General features: G+C 31.5%; 1 pseudogene; it reads right to left on the bottom strand.

Annotated features, from left to right (window-relative positions):
• Positions 1 to 3,453: 3,453 nt before the first annotated feature.
• Positions 3,454 to 7,361, bottom strand: LOC118488874 (annotated as a pseudogene).
• Between the last annotated feature and the right edge of the window lie 2,101 nt (positions 7,362 to 9,462).

The raw sequence follows: 9,462 nt of genomic DNA, 5'->3' as shown, positions 1-9,462 counted from the left end.
TGAATAGACAGATTCAGAGAAAAAATCATGACTATACTTAACAATAAAACGCTCTGAAAAGCCCACATACGACGAAGACTTTTTGTTGCCGTCGGAAAAAGAAGAAGTCCCAACCCTATTAACATAGGAACTGGAAGTGGAAGAAAAGGTATTATCCACGCATATTGATATGTCTGTTCCATAAAAAAAGTTTTTTATTCTTAATTAATTGTTTTCGATTCACCGGATCTTACCTCTTTCGAAAAAAGTCAATAAAAAATCAAGATATGCACTAACTTATTGAATAATTTTATATTAGTATTTATTCTGAGTCTTTTCAAAATCGTTCAAATATTCAAAACAAGAAGTTACAGTTGGTCAAATGATATTACTAAGTGACATATAAAAATGAATACTTATAATAGGAAAATGAAAATATAGCAAGGATAAAAATTTAGGCTAAAAAGAATACTTTATCCTGATATGAATTATAGGATTAACTAAGGGCATTGGTCTAATGAAAAAACCTCTTGATTTTCGTTAGTTTATTTAAACTCATTAACTAATTCATTATGGGATTGATTGTTTTCTATTTCAATCAAAACAATTTATTAGTAAAGTTTAGAAGATTATAGATCTAAAATGAACCTTTTTTATCAAGTTTGACTAAAAAAAGACTCCATTTATTAGGCAAAAGTTTACAATCCTTTGAGGTATTTTATTACATGTAAATAAAGTATAGAATAAGGAAAATAAAGGGTTTTTAGGTTATTTATTTCTTTTATTAAGTTTGATTTAGCAGATTCTAAAGATAGAACTTTGAGAGATAAACAACGAGAACTAAAAGTTCCAAAACAAAAATTTTTTTATTTCGAGTAATTTTTGATCCAATTTTAACGGATATTTGACATATCTATATTTCTTTTTTATGAAGAAAATCTTATTTAGATATATGAAGAGAATCTTTTTTAGATAAAAAATATATAATGAATAAGAAATAAGAATTCGTTTTGAACAATAGATGTCTTTCACATCCAACTATAACAATGAGTAACTTTTAAATGGCAGTTCCAAAAAAACGTACTTCGATATCAAAAAAGCGTATTCGTAAAAATATTTGGAAAAGGAAAGGATATGGGGCGGCGTTAAAAGCTTTGTCATTAGGGAAATCTCTTTCTACCGGGAGTTCAAAAAGTTTTTTTGTACGACAAACAAATAAGTCCTAAAATATCGGAATAATCAGATCAAAAAATCGGCTCATTAATTTGTTAATATCAAAGTGAATATAAAATGAATAATTGGCAGTACCTATTCTAATCAATATGAACTCAATATGAAATAGACCCTTAATTTGAATTTTATAAAAGAATTCTTCTGTTTTCTGAATTCTAAAAAAAAAAAGAAGAAAGAAAAAATACAAAATTTTTTTATTGATTTTATTTTTAGTATATTTTCACTCAAATTTTGGTGGTGGGGAGTCTTCTTTTCCCCATCGACCTTTACAAGAATGACAAATTCTTATGTTTCTCGGGAAGGCCAGATATAATATTTTTAGTTCAAATTAATGAAGTGTTTAAACTAATTGATTCCGTGTTAAAAATTTTTGGATAACTTTCTGACTTCTTAATTTATTTACTATATGGAATGAGTTTTCTATATATCTCCAATTTTCAGCCCAATCAATATCAATAAAAGAACTTAATTGTTGCAATGTTATGTACAAAAAATGTGTCAATTTGGAATAATCCAAAATTGACATATTTTAAATTAATTGATCAAATTGATTTTTTGTTTCAAATTTATAAAATCAGATAAACCAGAAAGAATGACAATAAAAGTAAAAAATGAAACTAATGAACCTTCAAATTGACTTTTGAACTCATTTTTTTATCAATTTGAATCTTTACTTTTATCAATTTGAATCTTTACTAAAAAAACTTATTTGATTGAATTGACTTGTTCAATCTCGACGATTGAACATAAATAGGGTATTATGAGTTCGAGCAAGCCGCTATGGTGAAATCGGTAGACACGCTGCTCTTAGGAAGCAGTGCTAGAGCATCTCGGTTCGAGTCCGAGTGGCGGCATGCCATCTTCTAAAAGAGATCCAATAGATCTTATAATAAAAATAAATTAAATTCCCTATTTCTATTTCTTAATTAATATAGGGGATTCCCTCCCCTTTTTTCATTTTTATGATATTTTCAACTTTAGAGCATATATTAACTCATATTTCTTTTTCTATTGTTTCAATTGTAATCACACTTCATTTGATAACCTTATTGGGCAATGAAATCATAAAACCATATGATTCGTCAGAAAAGGGGATGATAGCTACTTTTTTATGTCTAACAGGATTATTAACCACTCGTTGGATTTATTCAGGCCATTTCCCGCTAAGTGATTTATATGAATCATTAATTTTTCTTTCATGGAGTTTCTCCCTTATTCATATAGTGCCTTATTTCAAAATAAGAAAAAATGATTTAACCACAATAACTGCCTCAATTACTATTTTTACCCAAGGCTTTGCTACTTCGGGTCTTTTAAATGAAATACACAAACCCACAATATTAGTACCTGCTCTACAATCGGAGTGGTTAATAATGCACGTAAGTATGATGATATTGAGCTATGCGGCTCTTCTTTGTGGATCATTATTATCAGTAGCACTTCTAGTCATTACATTTAGAAATATTTTTTATAGTTCTAAAAGTAATAATTTATTAAAATTAAATGAGTCGTTTTCATTTGGTGAAATCCAATACAAGAATGAAAGAAACAATATTTTTCAAAAAAAAACTTCTTTTGTTTCTGATAAGAATTATTACAAGGCCCAATTTATTCAACAATTGGATTATTGGAGTTATCGTGTGATTAGCCTAGGATTTATCTTTTTAACCATAGGTATTCTTTCAGGAGCAGTATGGGCTAATGAAGCATGGGGATCATATTGGAGTTGGGATCCAAAAGAAACTTGGGCCTTTATTACTTGGATCGTATTTTCAATTTGTTTGCATACTCGAACAAATAAAAATTTGCAAGGAGCAAATTCCGCAATTGTGGCGACTCTAGGCTTTCATATCATTTGGATATGCTATTTTGGGGTTAATCTATTTGGAATAGGGCTACATAGTTATGGTTCATTCACGTTAACCTATAGTTAAATTCAAGAAAAGTTCTTAAGAATACAAACAGAATGCAATACGGTGTATATAAAGCATCTTGTCTCAACCGACGAGAACCGTGTGAATCAAGTAGTATAGTGATTCACGCGGTTCTCGCAAAGACCGAGTACATTGGGTAAAATTTTAAATTCATAGTTTGTTTTGACTTATTTAAAATTTAATTTAAGAGAATAAAAATACTTCTTTTTTTTTCATTAGCCAACCAACTCTAAAAATAATAGGAGTTTTTTTTAGAAAACTATCTATAAAAATAATTAGATAGAATACCTTCAACCTTGTCAACTGATTACATACCAATACCTATTACGGGTATAAAAATGGAGATGGAAACAAATAACTCGCGCGGTCCAGAATCAAAAACATAAGAGTTTGGAGTATTAAATAACTTGTATCCATAGAATATCTGGCGTGACATAGATAATAAATAAATAGGAGTTAATATCATTCCAATTGCCATTACAAAAGTGATGGCAATTTTGGGCATTAAAAGATATTTTTGGCTGGTAATTATTCCTAAAAATACTAGCACTTCTGCAACAAAACCACTCATACCCGGTAATGCAAGGGAAGCCAGGGAAAAACTACTGAACATTGTAAAGATTTTTGGCATGGGGATAGCTACTCCACCCATTTCATCGAGATAAACAAGACGTATTCTATCATAGCTCGTTCCCGCCAAGAAAAAAAGTGCAGCACCAATAAAGCCATGAGAGATTATTTGTAAAATAGCTCCATTGAGTCCCGTATCGGTTATCGAAGCAATTCCTATAAGTATGAAACCCATATGAGATACGGAGGAATAGGCTATTCTTTTTTTTTTAAATTACGTTGGCCGGGAGATGCTGAAGCTGCATAGATTATTGTATTGTGCCTACTACCATCAACCAAGGAGAAAATATAGAATGAGCGTGTGGTAATAATTCCATATTAATCCGAATCAATCCATACGCTCCCATTTTTAATAAAATTCCGGCTAGAAGCATACAAGTACTGTAATGTGCCTCTCCGTGGGTATCTGGTAACCATGTATGTAGGGGTAGAATCGGCAATTTGACAGCAAAAGCAATTAAAAATCCAATATAGAATATGATTTCCAAAGCCACAGGATACGACTGATTAACTGATGTTTCAAAATTTAATGTTGGTTCATTCGAACCATATAAACCGACACCCAGAACTCCCATTAAGAGAAAAATGGAACCCCCCGCCGTGTACAAAATAAATTTTGTGGCTGAGTAGAGACGTTTCTTTCCTCCCCACATGGATAGAAGTAGATAAACTGGAATTAATTCTAATTCCCACATGATGAAAAATAGTAAAAGGTCCCGAGAAGAAAATGATCCTATTTGACCACTGTACATTGCTAACATCAAGAAATGGAATAATCGAGAATCCCGAGTAACGGGCCAGGCCGCTAAAGTAGCTAAAGTAGTGATAAATCCTGTTAATAAAACGGGTCCTAGAGACAGTCCATCTATTCCTAATTTCCAACGGAAATCAAAAAAATTGATCCATTTATAGTCCTCTACTAGTTGGATTAATGGATCGTCCAATTGGAAATGATAACAGAATGCATAGGTTGTTAGAAGAAGTTCTAACATGCATATACATATAGTATACCACCGAATTACCCTATTTCCTTTATGGGGAAGAAAGAAAATTAAGGACCCTGCAAATATTGGTAAAACTACAATTATTGTTAACCAAGGAAATTTGTTCGTGGTAAAGACAAGATACACTTGGACCAGAAAAGCCTGTGCCCAAAAATAAGATATTTTTGGGCACAGGTTTTGGCGGTAAAAAAATGGACTCAGTTTCTGTAATGTATTAATAAGCTATACCCATGCTGCGGGTTGTTTCATGCCATAAATAAACGCGAACACTCAAGAAATCTGTTGGGCAGGCGGATTCACATCTCTTACAACCGACACAATCCTCTGTTCTTGGAGCAGAAGCTATTTGTTTGGCTTTACATCCGTCCCAAGGTATCATTTCTAATACATCCGTAGGACAGGCTCGGACACAGTGAGTACACCCGATACATGTATCATAAATCTTTACTGAATGCGACATTGGATCTTTCCATTTTTGAACGTGATAAGGTTTCAATCTAGTAAATTGAGAAAGAAATTATATATTTAAATACTAGTACTAGATGAATCGATGAGTTCCCCGAGTTTTTTTATCTATTTCTGGATTGACAGTGCCAAAATACTTTGATTTCTTATATTTGTGATAACATGATCATATCTTACGTGGCAGACATGTTAATTGAATAATTTTGAAATTTGATTATATGATAATATTACTTATTCAATAAATTCGATTGATTTATACTAGTTGATTTTCTGTTACGATAAATTGATGAAACAATAGTGAGTCCAATAGCGGCTTCAGCAGCTGGAATAGCTATAAAAAAATAGAAAAAATGGCTCCTTTTAATTGACGACTATCAAAAAAATCAGAAAATATTACAAAATTGAGATTAACTGCATTTAATATAAGTTCAAGACACATAAGAGCCCTAACCATATTTCGACTTGTAATCAATCCATATAGACTGACAGAAAATAAATAGGCACTCAAAACAAGTACATGCTCGAGCATCATTAACCAACTCCTTATCAATCTCGATTCATTTCAACAACAATTTAACCAATCGGATTGACTAGAATATAACGAGTAATGGAATAAAGGAATATATTGGGAATAGATCGAACTACTAAAGAATTGAAATTTTATATACAAAGTTAAATAAAAAAGGAAATACATGTGATAGCTCATAACAAGAGTTTTCCAGTTCTAAAGAGTAATTATTGACGAGCTACAACAATTGCGTCGATTAACGCAACTAAAAGAATTATTGAAATGAATTCAAACGGAATAAATAAATTTGTTGATAAATGAATCCCGATTTGTTGACTATTACTTATCATATCTTGCTCTATAATCTGGTTTGCTTTTGTAGTCCAAATAATCCTGTATGATGACGTATCTGGAATAGTAGTAATTAGTGAAACAAAAAGACTTGTACAGACCAAGGAAGTTACTCCATCTCCCACGGTCCAAAGATGGAAATCTTTGGAATATTCTGAACCATTTATGAACATCACAGCAAAAATGATTAAAACATTTATGGCTCCTACGTAAATAAGGAGCTGCGGTAGCTACAAAATGGGAGTTCGATAGAATATAGAATAACGATATAGAAACAAAAACCAATCCCAATGAAAAGGCAGAATAAATGGGATTGGCAAGTAATACTACTCCCAGACCCCCTAATATAAGACCCAATCCTAGAAAGACTAAAAGAAAATCATGTATTAGTCCAGGTAAATCCATTATATATAAAATAAGAGATAAATAAATCAAAATCTTGCATAACTTTATTGACCCGGTCAGGAAAAAAGAAGTAACTCTACCTTTTTTATAATAGTTCTTAATTATTCAATTTGCAAAATTCCATTTTCATGGATATGGATTGAATTATTGGGCTAATCTCTCGAAAGAGTAATTTGAGTCTATATATTTTTAAATCATCTCTATATATTTTTAAATCATCAATATGGACTATAGAAAATAAATCTATTTTGCATATGAATATAAATTCAAATATGAATATAAATTCAAATAAAATTCTCGCTCCCTAATCAATATAATTATGAATATAATTGTAGTTATTCACCAGACAAAAACCTTCATTCTTTTAGATCAAAATGACTTCTTAAGTTTTTATTTCAGGCAAATTTAAAATTGTTCGAATTGTGTAATCGTCAATTATTGACATTGGTAACCGACCCAAAACAACTTGATTATAATTCAATTCGTGAAGATCATAAGTAGAAAGTTCATATTCTTCGGTCATTCATAAGCAATTTGTTGGACAATACTCAACGCAATTACCACAAAATGTACATATTCCGAAATCAATACTGTAATTAAGCAATCGTTTCTTTCTAATATCAGTTTCCAATTTCCAATCAACAATGGGTAGATCTATAGGACATACACGAACACATACTTCACAAGCAATGCATTTATCAAATTCAAAGTGGATTCGACTGCGGAAACGCTCGGATGTGATCAATTTTTCATAGGGGTATTGAATAGTTACAGGTAAACGATTCGCGTGTGATAAGGTAATCATGAAACCTTGACCAATATACCTTGCAACTCGTACTGTTTGTTGGCCATAATTCATGAACTCAGTTACCATAGGAAACATATCGTGAATATCTATAAAAAATAAGATACTTGTTTCTTTCTCTTGTTTGAGACAAGTCGTGAATATAGACGTATTTTTTTACAGTGAAAGAAGTTGAGAAGAAGTTGTTAATAATAGATTACCTAGAGAAATAGGTAAAAGAAATTTCCATCCAAGATTTAATAATTGATCCATTCTCAGCCACGGTAGAGTCCATCTTGTTACGATAGGAATGAACAAGAACAATATGTTTTAGCTAATGTGATAAAGATACCAATTATTGTTCCAAAGACTCTACCTCTTTTAGTAATATCAAAAAGCTCGGGAACAGGTATGTACGGAATTGAAAGATTCCAACCCCCCAAGTAAAGATTTGTTACAAATAATGAAGAAACCAGTAGATTTAAATATGAAGCAACGTAAAATAAACCAAATTTGATACCAGAATATTCGGGGTGATAACCTGCTACTAATTCTTCTTCTGCTTCTGGTAAATCAAAAGGTAATCGTTCACACTCGGCTAGGGAAGAAATTAGAAAAACTAGAAACCCTATAAGTTAACGCCACAAATTCCATCCCCAAAAACCATATTTTGACTGCGCTTCAACTATATCAACTGTACTTGAACTGTTAGATAATCATAGTAGATGAGAACATCACTGTTCTCATCCCTATTGCAGAACCATACATGAAATTTTCATCTCATACGGCTCCTCAAAGGTCATAAATAAATCTAAGGACCCGTCCATTATTCTTTTTATTGATATGTTTGTAGGATAGATAGATATAAAATTAAATCCATTGTAAGGTCCCCATTAGACACTGGAATTCTGTCTGCTATATATAATAAAGTGCTTCTGAATTCATCTTATCTTTTAATCATTTCAATTCTTCTTTGTTGAGTAATAACTTAATCCTTGAATAAAATGTTTCTTGTAACAATATCAATACAACCTAACAAAGATATTTCCACCTAACGTTTTCAATTACGATATCCAATTTTCATTAGTTCGCAAATAATGACAAGAATTCTATCTCTATCTAGAATAGAGAAAGAAAAAATAGATTTTTTCTAGTGCAATTCCATTCCGTTTTTCTATTTTTTTTTCGTTCCTTTTCTCCTTTCTAAAAAAAAGGGGGGACCTTAAACAAAGTTACAGGATTACTTCGTTCTTGATAGTTATTTACTTAATCGGTGAATAGAAGTATACTCTGGATCGGAATCGTGGGAAGTACTCCTTGATCATTTCTACCAATTTAAAGCCCCTAATTCTTTTTATACACATAGAAATACACTTACATAATCTCTATTACGAATCCTTTGTGTACCTTAGTGTTCCTAGCTATCCACTCGTTTTTATCAATCTACTTTCGGGTAATACATATGATAATAGATAGTAAAAACCTCAGAAAGTTCATCTTTTGAACCCGCTTCAAGTCATGATGACTAATCAAGAAATCTTGGGGTAAACAGTCTCTAATACTTATATTTACTTTTCTTAACTTTTGTACATAAGAAATGAGATTCAATCTTTTACTGCAAATTTCTAAGCCGTTTCTTTCACTCATATAACTATCTGGTTTCTTTCATCAACCCCCGAATAATGTAATGAATAAAAAACAAAAATCTATATTCAACTCATGACACTTCCTTCCTAGAAAGAAAAGAAGTAGCGGGAATTTTATGTCTTAACGAATCACACGTAGAGATATTGATAACACACATAGAGTTAATGGTATTTCATAACTAATTGATTGAGCATGAGCTCGTAGACCACCTAAAAAAGAATATTTATTATTTGGGCCATATCCTGACATAAGAAGGCCAACAGGAGCAATACTTGAAATAGCAATCTATAAAAAAACACCAATACTGAGATCAGCTAGAACAAGGCGATAACCAAAAGGAATTACTAAATACTTGATAAAATTGATATGACTGCTATAGATGGTCCAATACTAAATAAACGAGTATCTCCTCTAGATGGAAGAAGATTCTCTTTGAAAAGTAATTTGGTACCATCTGCTAGAGCTTGAAGAATTCCCTAAGGTCCTGCGTATTCAGGACCGATACGTTGTTGTATAGCCACG

Source organism: Helianthus annuus, chromosome 17 (assembly GCF_002127325.2).
Source record: "Helianthus annuus cultivar XRQ/B chromosome 17, HanXRQr2.0-SUNRISE, whole genome shotgun sequence".
In the NCBI taxonomy this organism is placed as follows: domain Eukaryota; kingdom Viridiplantae; phylum Streptophyta; class Magnoliopsida; order Asterales; family Asteraceae; genus Helianthus; species Helianthus annuus.
This window is presented reverse-complemented; position numbering and strand designations above follow the sequence as displayed.